The sequence below is a fragment of the Artibeus jamaicensis genome, unplaced genomic scaffold (genome assembly GCF_021234435.1).
Source record: "Artibeus jamaicensis isolate MK-2021 breed Jamaican fruit bat unplaced genomic scaffold, CSHL_Jam_final scaffold_612, whole genome shotgun sequence".
NCBI lineage: Eukaryota > Metazoa > Chordata > Mammalia > Chiroptera > Phyllostomidae > Artibeus > Artibeus jamaicensis.
This window is the reverse complement of record NW_026522049.1, coordinates 14,526,696-14,540,602: the sequence shown is the minus strand read 5'-3', so window position 1 is coordinate 14,540,602 and position 13,907 is coordinate 14,526,696.

Below are 13,907 nucleotides of genomic sequence, written 5' to 3'. Positions count from 1 at the left end.
AATAAAAGAACTAAGCACATTTATATAGCTACAGAATTAGTACTACCCATGTATAATGCACATCCTTATTTTTCCCTCAAAAATTCTCACAAAAAAGTGAGCATTATACACTGCAAAATACGGTATGTAACTTATGATGTAATCCCTTCCCCACAAGTCTAGTACCCACCTGGCCCCATACGTAGTGATTACAATATCATTGACTATTCCCTGTGCTGTACATTACATCCTTGTGACTGTTTTCATAACTGGCAAATTGTACATCTGAATCCCTTCCCTTCTTCCCCCCAGTCTCTCAATTCCTTCCCCTTGAGCAACCATCAAAATGTTCTCTGTATCTGAGTTTATTTGTTTTATTTGTTCATTTACTGTATTTATTTTATTTTTGTAATGCATTTATTTATTTTTTAGAGAGGGGGAAGGGAGAAAGAAAGAGAGGGAGAAGATCATTAATGTGTGGTTGCCTCTCACACATCCCCTACTGGGGACCTGGCCTGCAACCCAGGCATGTGCCCTGACAGGGAGTTGAACTGCTGACCCTTTGGTTTACAGGCCAGCTCTCAATATACTGAGCCACACCAGCGAGGGCTATTGCATTTTTTTTAGATTGCACACATAAATGAAACTGTATGGTATTTGTCTTTCTCTGCCTGACTTATTTCACTTACCATAATATCCTCTAGGTCCATCCCTGTTGTCAAGAATGGCAAAATTTCATTCTTCTTAATGGCCAAGTAGATATACGTATATATTGTATATATACGTACTACCTCTTCTTTGTCTAACCATCTATCGGTGTACACTTAGGTTTCTTCCGTATCTTGGCTAATTACCTAATTTATTTTTATTGAATTCCTTTTAAAATTACAGAAAGCATGAAAACCAAGAAATATTAACTTAAAAATGACTAAATACCACAACCCTAGCCTAACTATTACTTTAGATTTTTTCCATTTAAAATAAACTTAATTGTATTTGTTTCCAATAACAATATATAAAATATATCTTTGTTATTTAATATATCATAATGAGTTTCCATGTTGTTACACAATTGTGATCATTTTAGTGACAATATAACTTCCCATAAAGTTAATTACCATAATTTGTCTAACCATTTAACACTGTTGGTTGTTAGGTTGCTACCTGTTTTTTTTCTGTTATAAATGATGCTATAAAGAACACGTTCATGCCTTGGCTGATGTAGCTCAGTGGACTAAGCACAGGCCTGCAAACCAAAGGATAGCCAGTTCGATTCCCAGTCTGGGCACATGTCTGGGTAGCAGGCCAGTTCCCAGCAGGGGACACACAAGAGGCAACCATACATTGATATTTCTCTCCCTCTCTCATTCCCTTCCCCTCTAAAGTTAAATAAATAAAATCTTTAAAGAAAAGAACATGTTCACAAATTTAAAATAGCAAACTTACCCTCGACTAAAATATAGTTTAAAGAATATAAACTTACAACTATCTACAGCATTATTAGTTTGTGGAACAATACATTAGTATTATTTCTGTATGAAACCTTTTATGCTGAATAAATCTAGACCATTGCTTATTCTTTTTTGTTGTGGTAACATACATATGTATAGCATAAAGCTTGCTCTTTTAGCCCTGGCTGGTGTGGCTCAGTAGAATGAAGGCCAGCCTGTGAATCAAAACGTCGCTGGTTCGATTACTAGTCAGGGCACATGGCTGGGTTGTGGGCCAGGTCCCCAGTAGGGGGCGTGCAAGGAGCAACCACACACTGATGTTTCTCTCCCTTTCTTCTTCCCTTCCCCTCTCTCTAAAAATAAATAAGTAAAATCTTTAAAAACATTGTTTTAAGTTTCCCACTCCTTAAACCCTCCCAGCAGTTCTGCAGATGTAACTACCTAGGTAACAAGAAAAACAAATTCTTTGTGGGGAGCAAAATTTAAATGGCTTTGGCTATGCATAGCTATTGTTTCTTTCTTGTTGTATTTATACTTTGTTTATTGTGAAATATAGAAAAATATTACATCAACCAAATGCACGATGGAATGACTGATGGACATGAGAGTGGGGGCCAGCTAGATGGAGGGGGGCAAAGGGGAAAAATTGGGACAACTGTGATAGCATAAACAATAAAATATTTAAACTGAAAACAAAACAGAACAAATGAACAATGGAACAAAGTAGCATTATAAAGTTAACTCCTAGGTGACCACCTCCCAGGCCAAGACCTAGGTTGTTGGCCCCACGCACCTGCCTGCTCTTTCTGTGGCCCCTCCCCCTCCTCCCACGCTGGAGAAAACGACTCACCCATTTCTCTTGGTTTTCATGTCCTAACGGTAAGAAAACTATGGCCTGTGGACCAAGCCTGACCTCAGACTGTTTATTATTTGACAGATTTTATTTATTTATTTATTTTTAGAGGGGAAGGGAGGGAGAAAGAGAGGGTGAGAGACATCAATTGTGTGGCTGCCTCTCACCCTCTGGAATTTACCCACAACCGGGCATGTGCCCTGACTGGGAATCGAACCAGTGACCCTTTGGTTGGCCGGCCTGCGCTCAATCTATTGAGCCACACCAGCCAGGGCCACACTTTTTTTTAAAATAAACTTTTTATTAGATATAAGGTCACCAACTCCTTTATGACTACTTTCATGCTTTGAGAGCAGAGTTGAATAGTTGCTGCAGACACCAGGTGGCCAGCGAAGCCTAAAATATTTCCTATCTGGCTCTTGCCAGAAAAAACTTGCTGTCCTCCCGGTTTAGTGTATGATCTACCGAGCTGGTAGTTTGCTGTCCTCTGCTGCATGTTCCACCGAGCTCCCCAGGCTGCTGGCAGGATTCCCTGCAGCGGACTCGCACCGCCCACCTCCCTGGCAACTCCTGCAGCTGTGAGGGAGGAAGCTAGCCAGAGTCCCATGGTGCAACGCTCAGGCCTTTGAAGCTATTATAAACTGAAAGGTCTTTTAATTTTACCTTTGAATTATTGATAGCTAGTGTATAGAAATACATTTTATTTTACTTTTTGTTTTTCAGTGCTTTTGGGAGAGGAAGGGAGAGAAATATATATGTGAGAAAGTAACGTCAATCAGTTGCTTCCTGGACACGCCCCAATCATAAACCTGCAACCCAGGTATGTGTTCTTACCAGGAATCGAACCCACAACCCTTTGGTTACAGGATGACACTCCAACCAAGTAAGCTACACTGGCCAGAGAGAAATAGCATTTATTTAAAAGTATTGATCTTGCACCCTCTAACCTTGGTGAACTCATTAATTTGCTGTAATAATTTTAATTTTATATTTTATCCTCACCTGAGGACATTTTTTTAATTGCTTTTAAGAGAGGAAGGGAGAGAGGGGAACATCCATGTATGAGAGAAGCATTGACTGGTTGTCTATTATATACACCTGGATCAGGGACCAAACTCACAACCTAGAGGCCTGTGCCCCGACCAGGAATCAAATCCGCAACCTTTTGGTTACATGATGACGCTCCAACCAATGGAGCGAAGATTTCATAAATTTTTAATAGATTCTTAAGATTGTCCATATAAAGCTCATGTCATCTGCAAACACAGAATTTCTTTATTTCCCGCTCAGGTTCCTTTTCATGTCTAATTGGTCTAGCGAGAACTTGGTGTTGAATTCGTTGAATAGGGAGAACAAGAGCAGCAATTCTTTTCTTTCTTTTTTAAGATTTTATTTATTTATTTTTAGAATGAAGGGAAGAGAGGGAGAAAGAGAGGAAGAGAAACATCCATGTGCGGTTGCCTGTCACGCACCCCCTACGGGGGACCTGGCCCGCAACCCAGGCATGTGCCCTGACTGGGAATCGAACCAGTGACCCTTTGGTTCTCAGGCCAGTGCTTAGGCTGCTGAGCCCCACCAGGCAGTGCAGGAACCCTTTTCTCATTCTTGATCTCAGAGGGAATGTTTTCGGTCTTTCAATATGAAGGATGGTATTGGTTTAGGGTTTTTTGTAAATGTTCTTTGTCCAGTTGATGAAGTTCCCTCCTACTTCTAGTTTGTTGAGAGATTAAAAAAAAAATCCTCACTGAGGATATGCTTGTTACAGAGAGAGAGAGAAAGAGAGAGAGAGAGAGGTGTGAGAGAGAAATATTAATCAGTTGCCTCCCATATGTGCCCTGATTGGGGATTAAACCTGAAACATAGGTATGTGCCCTGACTTGGCTTGCAACATTTTGCTTTATGGGACAACCCTTCAACCAACTACACCACACTGGCCAGGGCAATTTTGCTGTCTTTTGATACGTCTTATGCCTTTTGTTATTCTTATACTGGTGGGAAGGAAAAAGTAGGTTTACAGTTGTGAGTATGCAAAGCAGTTTCTTGTATTATCATTTATTTACTAATTATTATATTATTTATTTGTCTTCTTTTTATTGTTATTATTTTGTATCCTTTCTTATGATTTCTCTTTTAGGTAATGATGACTGATACCCACACCTGTATTCCATTCATTTTCTTAGTGCAGACCTTGGGGGGGGTCGCAGTTAACATCTTAATTTATAACAATCTAGTATGGATTCATGCCAACATAAATTCAATAGTACACAAAATACTTTGTTTTTACTTAGCTCCATTTCTCCCCACTCTTGTTGTCATTTAATTGGACTCTTGTTTGTTATGTGCTCATCAACATAGATGAATGAGTTCTGCTTTATGCAAACATGTTTTAAATCAGGTGAGTTGAAGTTACAAACAAAAAATACATTTATACATTCTTTTATATTTACCTATGTACTTACCTTTATGAGTGCTCTTTATTTCTTCATGTTGATTCCAGTTACTGTCTCGTGTGTTTGTACCCATGGGTATTTCTTTTCTTTTTCAAAGATTTTATTTATTTTTAGACAGAAAGGAAGGGAAGGAGAAAGAGAAGGAGAGAAACATCAATGTGTGGTTGCCTCTTGCATCCCTCCCCCAGGGACCTGGGCTAGCAACCCAGGCACGGGCACTGATTGGGAATCGAATCGGCGACACTTTGGTTTGCAGACCAGCACTTAATCCACTGAGCCACAACAGCCAAAGCTGAAATAGCTTTCTTTAATTCTATGTCTAAATAACTCCAATTTCTGGGCTGCCTCAAAAATAATTTCTATTGCATAAGACCTCATTTCCTATGACTGTTAAATTCAAAGGAAGATAACGACTTGTAGGATAATGTTGACCTTTAACAAATAGTCAGGTATGTCTCCAGCAAAATTGCAATTCTGAACATTGCAGTCAAATGACAAACCTTGCATTAGTTCAGAAAATAAGGAAGAAGGTTCTTTTATAGAGGAAAGGGTAAGTTCAGAGGTGCTGTTGTAAACAAAGAGTTCACTGGAGGAAACTAAGAGTTCAAAGTGTCCTGGCTTTTCATTGCCTGAGTGGTTGCCCAGCAAGGAGAAGTTCCACCTTCTTCCTGCTGGAGTGATGCAATAGAAAAACACCTTTCTTTGGAATGTGGAACGTACTTCTCTTTCTGTTCCGAGTGGTAGGGGATGAGAGCTCCTCCTGTAGACCTCTCTCGACTCCAATTTTTAAAAAGGTTTTATTTATTTTACTTTTTAGAGAGAAGGGAAGGAAGGAGAAAGAGAGAAACATCAATGTTCAAGAGATAAATTGATTGGTTGACTCTCACACGCCCCCTACTGGGAACCTGGCCTGCAATCAACGAATATGTCCTGACTAGGAATCGAACCAGCGACCTTCTGGTTTGCAGGCTGGCACTCAATCCACTGAGCCATACCAGCCAGGGTGCAGCTCCAATTTAAACAAGGTTTCTGCTTATTAATTTTCACATCACCAAGTGTCCTCTACTTGTTGAATTACACTTCTTTCTGTTTCAAATGTGACCAACTTCTCTTTCTCCCCTCTGCTTGTTGGATCCCAAGTCTTTGTCCTGAGTATGGGAAAGCACTTCCAGGTCATCAAGGCCACTGCTTGTTGCAAATAACACCTCTAGATTCCCAGTAAGTACACCTACTTCCACAGCTTTTCCGCTGTTCCCACTGCTTGTTAGGCCCCAGAAGTGTAGTGTAAGTGCTGGATAGTTAACATTTTGATTCATATTAGTGCCTGATGTTAAGCTTTTGATTGTGATGGCATTAATTTCAGTTGCTGAGACATTATTTTAAAAAATTTTTAAATATTTTCTTATTGTTGTTCAAGTACAGTTTTCTGCCTTTTCCCCTCACCCCTTCCCACCATCCCAGCCCTCCCACCTCCTTCCCCTGTTTCCACCCCCCCCCCCTTATTATTGTCCATGTGTCCTTTATACTTGTTCCTGCAAACCCTTCACCCTTTTCCTCCATTTTCCCCTCCCCTCTGGTCACGTCAGCCTGTCCTCAATTTCATTGTCTTTGGCTATACTTTTCTTGTTTGTTTTGTTGATTAGGTTCCTGTTAATAGTGAGATCATATAGTATTTGACCTTCACCGCCTGGCTTATTTCACTCAGCATAATGCTCTCCAGTTCCATCCATGCAGTATGAAAGGGTAGGAGCTCTTTCTTTCTTTCTGCTGCATAGAATTCCATTGTGTAAATGTACCATAGTTTTTTGATCCATTCACTTACTGATGGGCACTTAGATTGCTTCCAGCATGTGGCTTTTGTAAATTTTGCTGCTATGAACATTGAAGTGCATAGGTTCTTATGGATTGGTGTATCAGGGTTCTTAGGATATAATCCTAGCAGTGGAATTGCTGGGTCAAAAGGCAGATCCACTTTTAGTTTTCTGAGAAAATTCCATACTGTTTTGCATAGTGGCTGCACCAGTCTGCAATCCCACTAACAGTATCCTAGGTTTCCCTCTTCTCTACAACCTCTCCAACACTTGTTGTTTGTTGCTTTGTTTATGATGGCCATTCTGACCGATGTGAAGTGGTATCTCATTGTGGATTTCATTTGCATCTCTCTGATGGCTAGTTATACTGAGCAACTTTTCATTAGTCACCAAGACATTAATTTGAAAGGCATTGTTTTCAATAAACATGACAAATACACAGTTGGTTAAAGAGCCAGGCTGGGAGACCTCCGCCAAGATGGAGGCATACGTGGAGACGTCGTGCTTTCTCACACAACCAAGTTTAGAGATAACTAAATATTAGCAACAGAAAACAAAGCCAGAACACAGAAAATAGAACTTTTCGGAAGTCTGATAACAACGAATTCTTCAGCCTGACCGCAGCGCAAAACAGCAGAGGGTGCCGCCATTTCCCCGCTCTGACCACGCCCCCACATACAGCGTCACAACCCAGTGACCTGGGAGTCCAAGGCGCCACTCCTCACACTTAAAGGGTGCGAACAGACCAAAAATGGCTCAAGAAGATCTCAAAGCCCCAGAGCCCATAGATCTAAGCGATGAAGAAATAGCAAAACTCTCAGACGCACAGTTTAAAACACTGGTGATCAGGATGCTCACAGAACTGGTTGATTATAGCCACAAATTAGAGAAACATAGGAAGGCGAAACTAATAGAAATGAATGGAATTGCACAGGAAACCAATAGCAGTGAAAAGGAAACTGGGACTCAAATCAATGGAGTGGACCAGAAGAAAGCAAATAATGGCCAAACAGAAAAGAGTGAAGAAGCAAGAATTCAAAAAAAATGAGGAGAGGCTTAGGAACCTCCAGGACATCTTTAAAGGCTCCAACATCCTCATTATAGGGGTACCAGAAGGGGGAAAGGCACAGCCACCAGTGGAAAACTTATTTGCACAAATAATAAAGGAGAATTTCCCCAATCTGGCAAAGGAAATAGACTTCCAGGAAATCCAGGAAGCTCAGAGAGTCCCAAATCAGTTGGACCCAAGAAGGAATACACCAAGGCACATCATCATTATATTAGCCAAGATTAAAATGAAGGAGATAATTCTAGAAGCAGCAAGAGATAAGGGGACAGTCACCTACAAAGGAGTTCCCATCAGACTGTCAGCGGATTTCTCAAAAGAGACCTTATAGGCAAGAAGGGGCTGGAAAGAGGTATTCCAAGCCATGAAATCCAAAGACCTGCAACCAAGATTGCTCTATCCAGCAAAACTTTCATTTAGAATGGAAGGACAGATAAAGTGCTTCTCAGATAAGATCAAATTCAAGGAGTTCATCATCACCAAGCCCTTATTGTATGAAATGTTAAAGGGACTTACCTAAGAAAAAGAAGTTAAAAAAACATGAACAGTGAAAGGACAGCAAACTCACAGTTATTAACGACCACACCTAAAACAAAAGCAAACTAAAAGGACAGCTAGATCAGGAGCAGAAACATAGAAATGAGGATCTCAAGGAGGGTTAGCAACAGGGGAGTGGGAGGAGGAGAAGGGGGAGAAGGTACAGAAAATAAGTAGCATAGACAGTAGATAGAAAATAGATGGGGGGCAAGAATAGCATGGGAAATACAGAATCTAAAGAGCTTGAGACACATGGTCATAAACTAAAGGGGGGTGATGGTGGGGATGGGGGGGTAGGGTGGAGGGGAATGAAGGGGGAATAGAACAACTGTAATGGCATAATCAATTAAAAAAAAAGAGCCAGGCTGTACCAACCGTGAAGTCCTCCTGGTACAAAGCACTTTTTAGAGAGAGGGGAAGGGAAAGGGAGAGAGACGGAGAGAAACATCAATGTTTCTCAATGAAACATTGAAACATCCATGTCTCAATCCACTGAACCACACCAGCCAGGGCTAGATCTCAGTTTCCAATTATGGGAGTGTATCCTGGCACTGAGGAGTAGGCTCCTCTGCCTTTTGCAGAGGATTCCTAGAGTAAATTCTGGGTGTCGACCTTTACTCTTAGGGCACCAAATCTTGTCTTTGCTGCTTGTTTAAACTCGTGAGCCGAGGTTCCAGGTAGGGGAATCTAATTTAAGGACATCAAGACCTGTCTCCTCTGTTTGTTGGATCCACAGTCTTTATGCTCTGGGCTCTAAGGCCACGTCTGCTCTGTTGGATGACAAGTCTTGAACCTGAGACTTGTTATCATCAACGTGGTTTGCTCCCCCCAGGCACAGAGTTCATGTCTTCTCTGTTGGTCAGATCTCAGGTCCCTGTTCTGTTGCTTGTTTGAATCCAATTTTCTGGGTTGAGATTATGAGGGTTCCACATGCCTAGGTTCCAAGTAGGACCAAGGCCCTGCCTCCTCTGATTGGTGCATCCCAGGTCTCTAGGTTCTGGGAATGAGGCTTTACTCCCCGGGCAACAAGGCCACGTGGCATGTCCTTGACATAGATCCCAGGCACCTAGGTTCTGAGTGTAGGCAACTAATTCTGTGTCACAGAAGCTCCCTGACTTGGCCCTGGCTAGGTTAGCTCAGTTGGTTAGAGCATCATCACAAAACACCAGGGTTGTGAGTTTGATCCCCAGTCAGGGCACAAACAAGAATCAACCAATGAATGCCTTAATAAGTGGAACAACAAATTGATGTTTCTCTTTCTTTCTCTCCCTTCTACTCTCTAATTTTTTTTTTGAAACAAGAAAAGCTTTCTGACTCTACCTTTGCTTGAACTCTGTTTCTACTTACCAGAGATATTTTAGAAGTTTTAAAATTTGGCTATATTTAGACTGAAACATCATTTCCAACATGGCTAGGTGTTTTTAAGTGGAAGGATTTTTTTCTCAGACAACTTATTCCATCATATTTCCAGAAATGAAACTTTGCTAGTTAACTAAGTTAAATATTACACTCCATTTTTCTCCTGAAGTCTTATTTGTATCTGAGAACACAATTTAATCTTTATGTGTTTAGAAAACAAGAAAATACAGAGAAGCATATCTAAGAAAATAATAGCATCATTTCCTACTGACATCCCTTAGAATATACATTTCCAGATCTTTTTCTATGCTCATACACATATGCACACTACCAATTTCTTTGGTAAAGAAATCAGAACACTTGGCTGGTGTTGTTCAGTGGCTTGAGCGTAGGCCAGTCATTGGTTCGATTCCCAGTCAGGGCACATGCCTGGGCTGCAGGCCAGGTCCCCAGTAGGGGGCATGTGAGAGGCAACCACACATTGATGTTTCTCTCCTTTCTCCCTCTCTTCCCCTCTTTTTAAAAATAAGCAGGTAAATAAAATCTTTAAAAAAGAAAGAAGAAAGAATAGGAATGTTATAAACGCCTACCCAACTCATGCATTGTATTTGGAAATGCATTGAACATGCATTGAACTGACAGTCTGTTGTTAAGGACTGGGTCAAAGTATGTGTTGTGAACCACATGATTCTCCTGCTGAACCTGGTGATTGACCCAAGGGTGGATCCAGGCCTCAAGAAAGAGGAACACTCCATGGTGTGGGTGTGGCCAAAGAGATTGATTCTCTTGGGAATTTGGAGTTGTGGTGTGAAATCACACAGATGATGGCGGGTTTTTGAGTCATTTACAAACAGGTGAAAGTCTGACAAATTTCTGAGGAAAGATCATTCCAATGAGAGAGTATAGCAAGTGCAAAGGCCCTGAGACAGAAACAGGCTTGCCTTGTTGGAAAAGTACCGAGAAGATGTGTGCTTGGAGGAAAGTGAGTGAAGAGGAAAGTGTAAGGAAGTGAGGATAGAGAAGCCAGGAGTAGATTAGGTAGGGCCTGCAGGCATGGCAATGACCTTGTCTTTTGTTTTTAAAGATTCCATTTATTGATTTATAGAGAGAGAGGGAGGGAGGGAGAAAGGGAGAGAAACATCCAAGTGTGAGAGATACAGCTATCAGTTGCTTCTTTTGGGCCCCCAACCTGGGACCTGGTCTGCAATCCAGGCATGTACCCTGACCGGGAGTTGAGCAACCTTTTGGTTTGCAGGGTGGTGCTCCATCCACTAAGCCCACCAGCCAGGGCTGACCTTGTATTTTATGTAAAGTATGAGAAGCTATGAGAAGATTTTGTTTAGGGAGAGAGCTAATGTGAAGTGTATTTGAAATACATCGTATTGGTTGCTAGGGGTACAAAAGTGGAAACAGGGAGAGCAGTTAGGAATCTTGCATAGGTCCAGCTCAGAAGTGAAGGTGTTTTATATCACGTGATCGGACCTAACTTGACGAAAAAGGGAAGTGAGAATGTAAGTCAAGACTGGTGAAGGGGTTGAAGATTGTCGGCATAGTTATTCCAGGAAGTGAACTAGAAAAATGGGATGGGACAATCAATGAGCCAGAGGCTCCCAATTGTAACCTCCAAGGTGATTTGGTGAACGGAACCGATTGTGGTGGTGAGTGGCTCAGTGGAACAGGAAGCAGGATGGTTAAAAACAAGACCATGAGGAACTGAGAGGTAAGGCACCAAGCAAGTGACTCCTATGTTAGGAAGGGCCCTGAGAATGGGACCTGTGGTAGCAGCAGGGTCAGGGGATAGGGAGGTCCTAGCCAAGATCTTCAATCTTCAGTGAGCTTGGGAAGTAATGGGAAGAATTGAGGATGATTGCCATCAGGAGCAGAGGGTGGTATAATCTGATTGCAAATGTTACAAAGAAGTTGTTCTTTTAAAATAAGGCAGAAGGAATCCACTAAAAGTGGCAGGGACCCACTTCATGCTCTAAGATGGATGGATGTGGGAGAGTAAAAAGCCAGTTTTCTACAGAGGACAACAGGTTTTTTGCTTTTTAAAAAGATTTTATTTATTTTTAGAGAGGGGAAGGGAGGGAGCAAGAGAAAAACATCAATGTGTGGTTGTCTCTTGCACACGTCTGGGTTGCAGGTTGCACGCCAGGTTCGGCAACCCAGACATGAGATCAAACCAGCAAACCTCTGGTTCACAGGTCAGCACTCAATCCACTGAGCCACAACAGCCATGGCAGGTTTTTCATTAGAAGAATAACACGATACAACATTGCACAATAAATTGAAGATGTTGCTGGTGATGATCTGTAAATTCCATAGGTTTTGGGGTGGAGGTGGGGGAAATAGATGAAAAGTAGGGACCTAAGTAAGATTGGGGCCATTCAAAGCTTTACATTTATGGTATTCAATTTATCTATATCAATTTATCTATCTTTTGTGTGGTTGCCTCTGCTTTTGATGTCATATCTAAGAAATCATTGCTAATCCAATGTTATAAAGCAGCAGTCCCCATCCTTTAGGCACCAGGGACCAGTTTCATGGAAGACAATTTTTCCACAGACCAGGGTGTGGGGGGGTAGTTTTGGGATGATTCAAGTGCATTACATTCAATCTCACCTCCTGATGTGTGTGTAGTCTGGTTCCTAACAGGAACTGCCCAGAGGTTGGAGAACCGTATTATAATGTTTTCCTGCTCTGTTTTTCTAAGAGTTTTGTATCATTGGGCCTTACATTTAGGTTTCGTCCATTTTGAATTAATTACAATTTTCTTTTCCTTTACCTCCCTGGCTGATGGGGTTTAGTGGATTGAGCGCTGGCTTGGAAAGTGTAGCTGGTTTGATTCCCAGTCAGGGCACATGCCTGGGTTGCTGGCCAGGTCCCCAGTTGGCGTGTGAGAGGCAACCAATTAATGTATCTCTCACACAGTGATGTTTCTCTCTCTTTCACCCTGCCTCCTCCTATTTTCAAAAGTAAATAAATAAAACCTTAAGAAAAATTTTTTTTTCATTTACTGATTTTAGGGAGAGTGGAAGAGATATTGATTTGTTGTTCCACTTATTGAAGCATTCATTGGTTGATTCTAGTATGTGCCCTGACCAGGGAGCAAACCCACAAACTTGGTGTATTAGGATAGTGCTCTAACCGATAGTTACCGGGCCAGGGCTTGAATGAATTTTTATGCGTGGTGTAAAGTAACAGTCCAGCTTTACTCTTTTGCATGTGAATATCCAGTTTTCTAGTACCATTTACTGGAAATATTGTTCTTTCACCATTTAATGGTTTTGACAGCCTTTTCAAAATCAGTTGACTGGATATGTATTTCTGTGTTCTCTTCTATTGATGTGTATGTTCATCCTTCTTTTAAAAAATCCTCACCTGAAAATGTTTATTGAATTTTAGAGGAAAGGAAGGAGCGAGGGGGGAGACACACAGAGAGAGAGAGAGAGAGAGAGAGAGACTGAACTCACAACCTGTGTATGTGCCCTGAACAGGAATCAAACCTGCAACCTAACCAGGGCTATGTTCATCCTCACAAAAGTACCACATTGTTTTTTGTACTGTAGTTTTGTAGTGAGTTTTCATATTAGGAAGTATGAGTCCTCTTTGTTCTTTTTGAAGAATGTTTTGGCTTGTGTGTAAGTTTTCATAGATGACCTAGTGCGCTGAGAGTTTTTGTGATAAGATTTTGTCAAAAGCATTTCCTGTATCTTTTTAGATGACCTCATGGTGAATTACACTTAGCTTTGAATGTTAAACTAACCTTGAATACTTGGGATAAATTCCACCTAGTTATGACCTATTAACCTTTCCATATGTTGTTGGAATCTATTTGCAAAAACTTGGCTAAGAATTTCTGCTTCTTTGTTCAGGAAGAATGTTGATCTTAATTTTCTTTTAATGTTCTTTTCTTTACAAATGCAAATGTTCATTCCTTTTCAATTTTGTGGAAGAGTTTCTGTAGAATTGGTGCTACTTATTATTTTTTAATTTCTTAAAATGGAAGCTTTGCTTGATTTTAGATTTTCCTTTCAAGGTAAGTAGTTAATGCATAAACTTCATTTTAAGCACTGCTTTAGTTGAATCCCACAAATTTTGATGTTATATTTTAGTTTTCGTTCAATTCAAAATAGTTCAATTTTCCCTTGAGATTTTGTCTTTGATCCACGTAAAAGTGTGTTTGGAGGTCGTCCTGGTACTTTTTACTGATTTGTAATCTAATTTCATTATAACCAGGGAAGATAATTCTGCTATATATTTTTCTTTTTTTCTTTCTTTTTTTGCATGGCTACCACTTAGTAAACATCTACTGTGATGTTATATATTTCTTAAAACTTGTTTTATGACCACGGGTTCAGGGCTACCAGATGGTCTACGTTTCCTGTCCAGGATTTTGGT